The following is a 13,651-nucleotide window of genomic DNA, read 5'->3' as shown; positions in this document are numbered from 1 at the left end:
TGCAGTCACACGCTGTGGATGGGGTCCCAGGAGAAAGAAGCATGGGCTGCAGCTTTCTCAGAGAGAAATAGTTTCCATTACTTTCCATCATGCTGGATGAAAAAGGATTGCGGTCCAAAAATGTAAGTGTGCCAGAGCTATCACAATAGTATTAACATTATTGCCTTTAAATCAGGTTATGGCTCACTCATGGCCTCCATCCTGCTCAGAAGGGGAAATTGACGAGGCTCCCTCTTTTCCAAGCTGGATCTTGAAAATACCCTGGGGAGTTTGGGGGAGAATCCCCCCCTGGATGGCTGGACTACAGAAGCCAAGGGAATCTTTGCTCTGCTGAAAATACAGGTGTCAGGGTTCAAGGTCTCAGGATGAAGCACTTCCAAGGGGCGCCAGGAGCATCCATGGTGTCCTCTCTGAGTCCAGTGCCTCTCAGTGCACAACTTGGTCATCCTCACCCCTTCGCCAGGGGCCCTATAGAAGGTGAGCTCTCAGCTTGCTTCTGTTAGAATGGCTACCATCCAGGAGACAAGAGATACCAAGTGTTGACAAGGCTGTGGTGATAAGGAAAAATGTGTGTGCTGTCAGTAAACTGGTATAGCCGTTATAGAAATGAGTAAGGAGGTGTCTCACAAAACTAAAACTAGGACTACCGTATGATCCAGCAATCTCTGTCCAGGGTATTTACCCAAAGGAAATGAACTCAGTACCTCGAAGCGATATCTGTGCTCTCACGTTTATTGCACCATTATTGACCGTAACCAAGATGTGGAAACTGCCAATGTGTCCATCAATATTTGCCACAACATGGATAAACCATGGAGATTATACGCAATAAAATATGGCAGGCAAGAAAGGACAAAAGAGCCGCAGAATCACAATCTGGCTTGTATAGGGATCCTAAAAAATGGAATACAGGATTTCCCTGGTGCTTCATTGGGTTAAGGATCCAGCGTTATCACTGCTGTGGCTCTGCTGACTGCTGTGGCACGGGTTTGATCCGTGCACAGGGACTTCTGCGTGCTGCAGGTGTGGCCAAAGAAATCAAAAATAAAAAGGCCTTTTTTTAAATTGAATAAATAGAAGCATAAAGCAGAGTGATGTTTGGATGGAGAGGGAGAAGGAAAGGGGAGATGTTGGTCAAGGGGGACAAAATTGCAGTTATGTAGGAGAAGTCTAGGGTCTACTGCAAACAACCCCATCCAAAAATGGGCAGAAGATGTAAACAGACAATTCTCCAAAGAGGACACCCAGATGGCCAAAATACACATGAAAAGATGTTCAACATCACTCATTATTAGAGACATGCAAATCAAAACCACGATGAGGTACCACCTTACACCAGCCAGAATGGCCATCATCCAAAAGTTTACAAACAGTAAGTGCTGGAGGGGGTGTGGAGAAAAAGGAACCCTAGTACACTGTTGGTGGGAATGTAAATTGGTGCAACCATTGTGGAAAACAGCATGGAGATTCCTCAGAAAACTAAACATAGAACTACCATTTAATCCAGCAAAACCACTCTTGGGCATCTATCCAAAGAAAACCATGACTGGAAAAGATACATGCATTCTAGTGGTCATTGTAGCACTATTTACAACAGCCAAGACATGAAAACAACCTAAATGTCCCCTGACAGAGGAGTAGAAAAGATATGGTACATATACGCAATGGAATATTACTCAGCCGTTAAAAGGAAAGAAACAACCACATTTGCGGCAACGTGGATGGACCTAGAAATTATCATGCTAAGTAAAGTTAGCCAGACAGTGAGACACCAACGCCATAAGCTATCACTTACATGTGGAAGCTAAAAAAGGACACGATGAACTTTGCAGAACAGATACTGACTCACAGACTTTGAAAAACTTATGGTTTCCAAATGAGACAGTTTAGGGGAGTGGGGGGATGCTTTGGGGGTTTGAGATGGAAATGCTATAAAACTGGGTTGTGATGATCATTGTACAACTATAAATGTAATAAAATTCATTGAGTAATTTAAAAAAAAGAAAGGGAAAACAAAATAATAAAAAAAAGAATCTGGAAAAAAAGGTCTAGGGTCTACTGTACAGCGTGATGACGACAGCTAATCGAAAACCAACAATTTGCTGAGAGTAGCTTTCAGATATATTTCAACATAAAAAGTGTAACTGCATAAGGAGATGATATATTAACTAGCTCGACTCTATTAACCATTTCACTATGTATCGATATATCAAGTCATTATGCTGTACGCCTTAAATGTACATAATTTCCATTTTAAAAATTAAATGATAAAATATAAGCCAGAAAATTAGGTCTGGGACCCAGGAGTTGGATGTGCTTTCTGCAGGATCCCCAGACTTCTTTCTGGGGCTTTCATAGCCAGGCATATTCTTACGGCATCTTTCCTGTGGAGCCCCTCTTCCCAGGCTTCTGAGAGCTGCAACAATGGCAGGCAACCATGACCTTCACCAACTAGATTCTTCATTGCTCTCTTTATCCTGGCGCGCCTGGCTTCTGTGGTCCAGCGGTTCTTAAACTTGAGTGTGTGTCCGGATCACCTGGAGGGCTTATTAAAACACATATTCTAGGCGCCCCGGTAGAGCCTCCATTTCAGAAGGTCTGGGGTGGGGCCTGAGAATTTGCATTTCTAAGTAGTTTCCAGGTGATGCTGAAGCTGCTGGTAACAGAGCCCTCAGCTTGAGAACACGCCCTGCTTTAGACAAAGTGAGAGTGTCTTAAATGTGGGAAGAGAGGCTTGGCTTGGGAAAAGCTCTCGAATTCATTAAAGGAAGAGTCTTTTTATTACAGTCCTAGGAAGGCGGACAAAGCGTCCAGCAGCATGGGATACAGCTGACTCTGGCCACGTGGAAACGGGAAAGGGAGAGGCTCCGACAGAGCCTTGTCCAGCCCACAGACACCCGAGAGAGTTAAGCCTTGGCAAAGCTCTCAGCCACTTTGACTGGAATTCTGAGGATCCGAAGGAGACAGGAATTTTTGACGCGTTCTCGCATTTCCCTTGTTTATTTCCCCATCCCCTCCCACATTTTCAGAGATGCTCTTTGTGGAAATGTCAGCCTGTCTCAGCTCTGCTCCGGGGAACAAGGAACAGAGCCCGCTCCTCCAGTCTTGGGCCAAGGGTTCAAGGGGAGCAGCGCCCCCTAGGGTCCATCAAGGTGGGATGCGCAGGAGGAGCGCGGAGCTCGCGAGGGGAGCGTTCCTTCCTCAAGGGGTATTTACAAGGGAGCCGGATGGATGAATCCGGGTAAGGCGTGGGAACTCGGCAGTGTGGAAAGACAAGACCAGATCATGAAGGGCTCAGGACTTCGAGATGTTGAGTAGGTTTGCTCCCTTGATGTCTCCTGGAACTTTCCATTGACTCGAGTTATCAGCAGGAAAGGAGGTCAAAGTCCAAAATTCCATCCGGGAACGGAAGGATACGATTTTTTAATATTTTGTTTCCTAGTAGAGAAATACCTTAGCAATGTCATCAGAAGAGGTGAGTATGCCTCATTCATCCGATTTCCTTTCCCTGCAAACGGGATCATTAAGGCCCCCAAATTAACCGCGTGTGAGCATGAATGAAATGGAGCTTGCGTATAAAAGAAACGTAGAGGCATCTTTCATCTTAATATTCTGACACGATCCTCCTGACTTGGAGGTACAATTAGAAGGAAAGTGGGGGGGGGGGGAGAAAGAAAGAAAAAAGAAAAGAAAAAAAAAAAAAAAAACCCACCTCTGTAGCTTAACCCTGAGTGGAATTGGTAATAAAACACCTTTTCCCCAGTGAATTCTCTACCTCTCCAGTTCTTCTCAGCTGAGCTCATTATTTTCTTTCACTGCTTGATAGGTTGAAAAATTGCCTGCAAACTGGTTAATTAGGACTAACAGTGCTTAGTAACTGGGGAGACAATTATGATTCACGAAATTAATGCTGAAATGGTAGGAGCTCATGATTCATCCGTGGACGTGCATCAAGACAGGAGGGTCTCCCACCCGTGGTGTCCACCCGGCCCTTGGTCCAGGTGGCTGGGGTCCCTGAGCATTTCTCTGTCTGCATTTGGGGCTGGTGGTGGTAAGCAACAGAAACCCTTCCGGAGGTGGGTGCCAAGGGGGAGGGGGAAAGAATGGGAGGGATGGGGAGTCTGGGGTGAGGAGATGCAGGCTGTTACATTTAGAAGAAATAAGCAATGAGGTCCCGCTATACATCGCAGGGAACTATATCCAGTCTCTTGGGATAGACCATGATGGAAGATAATATAAGAAAGGGAATATATATATATACACACACATATACATAGGACTGGATCATTTCGTTGTACAGCAGAAATGGGCACAACATTGTAAATCAACTCTAATTTTTAAAAAATTCAACTGCAGGAGTTCCCATCATGGCTCCATGGAAATGAGTCTGACTAGCATCCATGAGGCCACAGGTTCAATCCCCGGCCTTCTCAGTGGGTTAAGGATCCAGTGTTATTGGGGCTGTGGTGAAGGCCGACAGCTACAGCTCTAATTCCATTCCTACCCTGGAAACCTCCATATGCCACTGGTGTGGCCCTAAAAAGACAAAAAAAAAAAAAAAAAAAAAAAAAATTCAACTAAAACAAACAAAAAAAGGAAATCCATCTGGAGAAAAAGGGAATTCCACGTGAACCTCCTGGGGATGGGAAAGAAACTAAGAAAGGAAGGAACTAAGGGGGTTTCTCTAGCTCTCATTCCCTCCCATGGCCTTTCTCTGTCCCTTTCTATATGACCAGGGTCCCCTTGCTTTTATCTTAGGTACTGGCTCTCCTCCCCTCTCTGCCTATACCCGTCTTCCACTTAGTGATGGAGTAATAGACCCTCCAACATCCAATCATTCTTCTTCCAGAAGTTTGGGGATCCTCTCCTTCTCTTTGACTCAGCCTAGTCAAGGGTTGCATCTGCTGGTCCAATCTGTAACCATATGAGTTGGTTACAATCTGTAACCATATGAGTTGGTCAAAGTCTCCTTGACCAAAGATAGGGATGCAATTAGTTGCCAGGCTTTAGCCAATCCTTAGGTTCCCTCTGGTCCTTCAGTTACTTCTCATCATCCAACCCGAGTCAACAAGATGCAGTGAAGCTTTGCTGGAACATCTTAGAAAGACCTTTCCATCTTTACCATGAAGTTTCAAGATGGAGGGCGGGGTAGGGGGTGGGGGATGTGGGTCTTGGAGCTACTGGAGTCATCTTGCAACTCCCAAGATAAATCGTATGTTAGAGAAAAGCCAGCATGTGGAGCAGAGTGGAACCCAGTGATAAGGAGAGAAATAGATTGTGTCACATCATAGGCGTCCCTGCATCAAGCGGCACCTGAAACCTACATCAGCCTGGATTTTACAGTTGTCTGAGCCAGTAAATCCCCTTTCTGTGTGTACGTGAATAATATGTTTTTGGGAGCTTCTGTTGTGGCACAGTGGAAGCAAATCTCACTAGTATCCATGAGAATGTGAATTCCATCCCGGCCTCACTCAGTGGGTTAAGGATGCAGTGTTGCTGTGGCTGTGGGGCAGGCCGGCAGCTGCAGCTCCGATTGGATCCCTTGCCTGGGAACGTCCATAGGCCTCGGGTGCAGCCCTAAAAAAAAAAAAAAAAAAAAGCAAAAAAAAATTTGTTTTTAATTTTCCATCACTTGTGGTAGAAGGAATGGCTAAGGAAACGCATGGCTTTTGCAATCCCCTTTACCATGGAACGGCTGAGTCCCCTGCTCCGATGCCCCTGCTCTAACTCTGATTCCAGATGGCCTTCTAGTTCAAGTGCTTGCCAGCATCTGACTATAGTTTTGGCATGTCTTACTTCATATTCTCGAAAAGACTCTAGCTCCATCAGCCTCGTCAAGGGTTGCACCTGCTGGTCCAATCTGTAACCACAAGGGTGAGGTCACATAACATAAACAGGGACAATCTCCACCTATCAAAGGAGAGTCACAGCTACCACACCCTCCTTGGGCTGGTTCAGCCTAGAGGAGGCAGCCCCTCCAAACTCACAAGCATCTACCCTTCTGCTTTGGCTGCAGGAGTCTCAGCATCTTGGCACCCCAGGGGTTATCTCACATTGAATTTCAGGCTCCAGCACCAACACTTATGGCTTGACAGGTCTTGAGTGTGCCCCCAGGGAACTCACACTATGCTGGAGGAAGCAATCTGGTTCATTAACATGTGTCCTTAGCAAATATTTGCGGAGTCCTGGCCTCAAGTATAGACAGATTTTTTTTTTATTTTCTTAGGGCTGCGCCTGCAGCATATGGAAGTTCCCATGCTAGAGGTCAAATCGAAGCTGCAGCTGCCGACCTACACCACAGCCACAGCAGCACAGGATCTGAGCCGCATCTGCAACCTACACTGCAGTTCACGGCAAGGCCAACTCCTTGACCCACTGAGCAAGGGCAGGGATCGAACCCACATCCTCATGGGTACTAGGAGGGTTTGTAACCTGCTGAGCCACGACAGGAACTCTCCCCCCTCCCCCTTTTTTAATGCAAGGAAGAAGCTGTGTCTTTCTTTAGCAGGAACTGAGTGGCCTAAGACACATAACATACTCTGAGACTCTGCCTCTTAATCTTGAAAAGGGGAGGTGATGATACTTCCTCTGCTAACCTCAAATGAGGCTGGGCTCTGGGAGGACCATGTTGTCGGCTGCCCAGGTAGCTGTCAGACCGCAGGTTCTGAGGACTATGCCTATATGACCATCAGCAGAAGCAGGTGCTTCCTCGCATATGCGGATGCGGCAGGTGTGTGGATGCTGCCGAGAGCGGGTGCTACCCAAGCCCCACCTTAACCTCCAGGAGAAGATGCAGAGGAGAAGATGCAGAGACTTCTTTTCTCTGCTTAGCTTCTCCTGCATCGTCCACCACAAGACTTGCTCTCATGCAAACAGGGAGCGTGAACAATGGCCCAGGCTCCTCAAGCCACTGTAGGATGGTACCCAGACGGTTCCTCAGAGAGACGTCAGCAGGATGGAGCCCCAGGTGTCCAACAGCACCTGCTCATGAACATACCCCTTGCTGGCCTCTCTCCCTTCCCTGTCTCATGTCCTCCACTCCCTCACTTGTGCTTCTTGGGATCACTGCCCAAATAAACACCTGCATCCAAAGCCTGGCCTCAGAGTCTGTATTGAAGGAATAGAAACCAAACCACCACGCTGGGCCCAGCTTCTTTCACGAGCATCTTGCCTAGAGCCCCGACTCATTTCTTGGAGTTCAGCTCATTCCTGGAATTAAATGCTATCAGAGTCTTGGGTATCTTTCCAGAGATATTTTATGCATTCACAAGCAGATATGGATATAAGATTCACACACATGCAAACTTCCTTCTTTTATACCAAGGCTTTGGAGGCCTGCCTACATCCTACCACACTTCTCTTCCATTCCCACATTCTCACTTCCTATCCGTTCCCACACCTCCCTCCAGTGAAAGGGTGCAATGAATGGAGAAATGTCAAGGACAACACATGGCAAGGGCAGTCAACCCACACCAGGCAAGAGGAAGGCTTCCTAGAGGGAACATCATCTTGAGTTGAGACCTGGGGGTTGAGGAGAAGTTGGCCAGTAGATGCAAAGGCTTGGAAGCTGGAGGTTCTTTCAAGAACCAGCAATCTGCATGGATGCAACCTCAGGTTGGAGGGTAGAATGGTGACATCTGAGGCTGAGAGATGCCCCAGAGCCTTGGAGTTCTCCCCCACCTTCGTCTCTCTTTTCTTCCACCCACTTCTCCTGCTCCAGGGCATGGGTTAAACATTGGACCTTTCCCCAAACAGGATCTGTACCTTCTGGGCCTTTCTACATGTTGATCTCCAAACCAGGAATGAGTTTAACACCAAGAAAGGACAAGATGTCTGTGGGAGAAGACTGGCCTAGAGCAGTGGGTCAGTTTGTGTTCCTCCAACAGAGACCCTGAGACCAGACTGGGACACAGGTAATTTTCCATCCTGATGCTGTTTCAGTAATATACTATGGAATCACATGGTATGGGATCTTTTGAGTTGGGCTACTTTCACTCAGCATAATGCCCTTGAGATCCACCTAAGTTGTTGAGAACATCCATACCCCATCCCTTTTCATTGCTGCATAATATTCCACAGTGTGAATGAATCAGTTTATTTAGCCATTCATGCACAGAGGGACATTTTCTTGATTTCCTGGGTTCGGCTGTTTCAACTATAGCTGCTATGAAGAGTGATGTACAAGTTTTATACAGACATAAGTTTCCATTTCTTGGAGTTCCCGTCGTGGCGCAGTGGTTAACGAATCCGACTAGGAACCATGAGGTTGCGGGTTCGGTCCCTGCCCTTGCTCAGTGGGTTAACGATCCGGCGTTGCCGTGAGCTGTGGTGTAGGTTGCAGACACGGCTCGGATCCCGCGTTGCTGTGGCTCTGGCGTAGGCCGGTGGCTACAGCTCCGATTCAACCCCTAGCCTGGGAACCTCCATAGGCCGCGGGAGCGGCCCAAGAAATAGCAACAACAACAACAAAAAGACAAAAGTTTCCATTTCTTCTGGGATAAAATGCACAAAAGTGTAATTACTGTGTCATAAATAGGGTAGGTTTAGTTTTTTTTTTCTTGTTGTTTGTTTAAGAAACTGTCAAATTATTTTCCTGAGTGGTTAGACAATTTTAAATTCCCACCAACAATGCTATGAATAATTCAAGTAATCTACATCCTCCCGGGATTTGCTTTTTGTTGTTATTTTTGATTTTATCTATTCTAATAGCTGTGTCGTGATAGGTCGTTTTGTTCTTAATCTGCATTTCCTTAAAGCACAGTAATACTGAAATCTTTTCATGTGCTTGTTTTCCAACTTGAATATCTTCAGTGAAAGGTCTGTTCAAGTCTTTTTCCCATTTTCAATTTACGTTGTGTTTTTTACTGTTGAGTTTTGATAATTTTATATATTTGTGATAGTAGTCCTTTGATATGGATATTGTTTATAAATATTTTCTCCCTCTCAATCCTATTTTCTTGAGAATTTTTTACAATAAAGGGGTGTGGGACTTTGTCAAATGATTCTTCTGCATCAGTTGATATGTATTATGATTTTTGTCTTTAACATAATATGATTAATACATTGATTTTCATTGGACCTACAAGGTCCAATAATTAATCATATTACAAATATGATTAATACATTGATTTTCAAAATTTAAACAAAATTCTATCCCTTCTATCTCCTATAAATAAATCAAATTATTATTTAAAAAGTAATAAAATAATTATATAGAGTGCTGATTTCTACTTACTAATGTTTTATTAAGAATTTTTCATCTATCCTCATGAGGGAAATACACTACACTCTTCTCTCTCTCTCTCTTTTTTTAACCATTTTTGTCTAATGTTAGTAGAAGAGTAATGTTGGTTTCATAGAATAAATTAGAATAAAATAGAACACAAATCTCTTCTATTTTCTGGAAGAGATTCGTGTAAAATTGCAATTAATCCTTCTTTATACATTTGCTAGAATTCTCCAGGAAAGCTCTCAGGGTCTGGAGTCTTTAGGATGTTAAAACTACAAATTCAGCTTCCTTCATAGTTTTAAGATTGTTCAAATTACCTACATCACATTTGGTGGCCATCTGTGTTTTATTGGTCCATTTTTTCTAGTTTGTCCAATTCGTGTATGTAAAGTTACTTGTTGTATTCTTGTATTATTCTTTTGATGGAGGTTTGTCATTTGATGAATCTTGTCATTTGACAAAATTTCATCAAATTGGGGACTTTTCAGCCATTATTTCTTAGAATAGGTTTTCATCCCTGTCCATTTTCCTCTCTTCTAGGACTATCAGGACCTGAATGTTAGGTATTTTGTTGTGGTCTACATGTCTCTGAAGTTATGGTCATTTTTTTCCATTTTCTCTCGGGAGTTCAGATTGAGTAATTTCTATTTTAAGTTCATCAGTTCTTTCCTCTGTCCTCTCCATCCTGCTGTGGGTTTATCCATTGAGGTTTTTGGTTTTTTGTTTTGTTTAGTTTTTTAGCTTTTGTACTTCTTTAGTTATAAATTTCCCCTTTGGGAATTTCTATTGTGTGGCTCAGCGGGCTAGGAACCCAACATAGTGTCCATAAGGATGTGTGTTCAGTCCCTGGCCTTGTTCAGTGCATGAAGGATCCAGCATTGCCATGAGCTGTGGTGTAGGCTGGCAGCTACAGCTCTGATTACACCTCTAGCCTGGGAACTTCCTTATGCCACAGGTACAGCCCTAAAAAGTTAAGAAAGAAAGAAAAAAGAAAGAAAGAAAGAAAGAGAGAGAGAGAGAGAAAGAAAGAAAGAGGGGGGGGGAGGGAAGGGAAGGAAGGGGAAAAAGGAAGAAAGGAAGAAAGAAAGAAAAGTCCCTTTTTTTTCATATCTTATATTCTTTGCGGAGAGTTTCTGTTTCGTTTCTGAGACTTCCTGTATTTTCATTTGTTTCACCTGTGTTCATAGTTCCTGGTTGAAGCATTTTGATGTCCACTACTTAAAATACCTGTCCACTAATTCTAACATCTCTGTCATCTTAGTGCTGGATTCTGTCGATTGCTTTTTTTTTTTTTTTAATTCAAGTTGAGATATTCTTGGTTGTGTGTGTGACCGGTGATATTGGATCGATACTTGGCCATTTTAAAATATTACGTCATGGGACTCTGGATCTTGTTTCCATTTCGTGTTATAGCAGACCTCCCCGACACCTGCTTCTCTGACCCTGAATGAGGGAACACCACCTCATTCCTGCCAGTGGAGGTGGAATTCCCAGTTCTCCACTTGGCCTCCACTGACACTCACTGGGGATGGGGCTCCTTATCACTACTGGACAGGAATGGGAGTTCAAGCACCCTACGAAGTGTCTATTGATACCACACTACTCAGAAAAGGGAGGTGGGTCAGGTTATTGCTCCCCATGGGGCCTCCTCTGATACCACGGAAGGTGGCCTCACGGATGCTAAGCAGTGATGAAAATCCCAATTCTTCGGTAGGCCTCTTCGGACAATATCTGAGAAGGGGGGATGTGTCTTGGATCACTAAGTCTCCACCGACACCCACCCAGGCAGACCTGGCAAGGGTTGAAGTCTGGGCTGTCTGCTCAATCTTGGCTGATGGAAATGGGAAACTGGCATTTCTTTTTCTTTCTTTTTTTTTTTTTTTTTTTTTTTTTTTGTCTTTTTGCTATTTCTTGGGCCGCTCCCGCGGCATATGGAGGTTCCCAGGCTAGGGGTCGAATCGGAGCTGCAGCCACCGACCTACACCAGAGCCACAGCAACGCTGGATCCGAGCCGCGTCTGCGACCTACACCCCAGCTCACGGCCACGCCCGATCCTTGACCCACTGAGCAAGGGCAGGGACCAAACCCGCAACCTCATGGTTCCTAGTCGGATTCATTCACCACTGCGCCACGACGGGAACTCCCGGAAACTGGCATTTCTGAATTTGCTGGTTTCTTCAGGACACAGTCTAGGATATCTGAGGCCAAAAGAAATCCACTACTATGTTATTTTGAGGTCCCTAGGCAGTCTGCCTTCTCTCCATCTTTCCGAGTCTTCTTCTATTTGTATGATATATAATGTCGGGGGCAGAAGGGGTGGTTAGCTGTACTTAATGGGATAAATAGGGAAGAGGTTGTCCATCCACTCCATGTTACTGGAAATGGAAGTCCCTCAACTAAATTATTTTTAGTATTTTTTTTATGAATAGATCGCTTCTCAGCCTTTTGGTTAAGATCAAGTGTATTTGTGAATAGACAGTATATTCACATTGTTCAAAATTCAAAAGACAGGGAGTTCCCGTCATGGCTCAGTGGCAATGAATCCAACTAGTATCCATGAGGATGCAATCCCTGGCCTCACTCAGTGGGTAAAGGATCCGGTGTTGCCGTGAGCTGTGGTGTGGGTTGCAGAGGTCGCTCAGATCCCGTTTTGCTGTGACTGTGGTGTAGGTTGGCAGCTGTAGCTCCAGTTCAACCCCTAGCCTGGGAACTTCCATATGCCATGGATGCGGCCCTAAAAAGAAAAAAAAAAAATTAAAAGGCACAAAATGGGCTGTTATAAAAATTCTCTCCTTACCTCTTCCCCCACAGCCACTCACTTCCTACTATCATCAATCAAATATTACCAGCTTTTTATATACTTTTTCAGAGATAGATAGTTTATGCAGACACAAGCAAATTCATTGATAAAATTTTCTGCTTATTTTATGTAAAGAGTAAAGTCCTGAACACACTTAGTTGGTGCCTTGATTTTTTTTTTTTTACCACTTTCTTTCAACATTTTTTTAAGAATTGAAGTATAATAGCTATACCATATGTTACAGGTGTATAATACAGTGATTCACAATTTTTAAAGGTTATATTCCATTTATAGTTTTTACAAAATATTGGCTGTATCCCTAGCATTATACAACTTTTATTTTTAAATAATTATAGATTCAAAGAGGTTGAAAAAAAAATGTACAGGGAAATTCTGTGCAGGCTCTCCCCAGCCTCCCACAATGTTATAACAATGTTAACATTTTTTTTTGTTTGTTTTTTGGTTTTTTTTTTTTTCTTTTTGCCATTTCTTGGGCTGCTCCCACGGCATATGGAGGTTCCCAGGCTAGGGGTCGAATTGGAGCTATAGCCGCCCGCCTACACCAGAGCCACAGCAACGCGGGATCCAAGCCTCATCTGCAACCTACACCACAGCTCACGGCAACACCGGATTCTTAGCCCACTGAGCAAGGCCAGGGATTGAACCCGCAACCTCCTGGTTCCTAGTCAGATTCCTTAACCACTGAGCCACGACGGGAACTCCAACAATATTAATATTTTATACAACTACAAACTACAGTAGAATATCAAAACCTAGAATATGGCATTGCTACAAACCACAGACTCCTCGGGCCATAATTCAGATGCCATCAGTTGTGTACATGCACTCCTCTGTGTGTGTGTGGTGTGTGCTCACGTGTGTAGCTCTTTGCAATTACATCATGTTTATGGTCTTGTGTTACCATAGCCGTAATTGAGATGCTGAACTGTACCATCACAAGATTGCCTTGTGTTTTTTTTAATTTAATTTTATTTTTTTTGTATGGCTTCACCTGTGGCATATGGAAGTTCCTGGGCTAGGGGTCCAATCGGAGCTACAGCTGCCAGCCTATACTGCAGCCACAGCAACGCCAGATCTGAGCTGTGTCTTCGACCTACACCACGACTCTCGGCAACACCGGATCCTTAACCCACTGAGCAAGGCCAGGGATCGAACCCACAACCTCATGGATACTCGCTGGATTCGTTTCTGCTGCTGCACCACAATGGGAATTCCAGAGTATTCATTTTTCATCAACATGTCTGGACATTTTCATAGAATTCACTCCATCGCCATGCACAGATTTGAGTTTCTAAATCATCAAAGAAGCAAGAAGACTGGGAAGGTACCTAGTGCATGAGCTAAGCCCAGGGCAGGAGCCCCTGGATGTAAGCATCCTTCTTTCTCAGAAAAAAGGAAATGCAGAGGAGCTCCCGTCGTGGTGCAGTGGGTAACGAATCCGACTAGGAACCATGAGGTTGCCGGTTCGATCCCTGGCCTTGCTCAGTGGGTGAAGGATCCCGCACTGCCGTGAGCTGTGGAGTAGGTCGCAGATCCCATGCGGCTCAGATCCCATGTTGCTGTGGCTCTGATGTAGGCCAGAGGCTACAGCTCCGATTAGA

The sequence above is a fragment of the Sus scrofa genome, chromosome 3 (genome assembly GCF_000003025.6).
Source record: "Sus scrofa isolate TJ Tabasco breed Duroc chromosome 3, Sscrofa11.1, whole genome shotgun sequence".
Taxonomy (NCBI): domain Eukaryota; kingdom Metazoa; phylum Chordata; class Mammalia; order Artiodactyla; family Suidae; genus Sus; species Sus scrofa.
The sequence above is the reverse complement of the archived record's forward strand: the minus strand, read 5'-3'. Positions refer to the sequence as shown.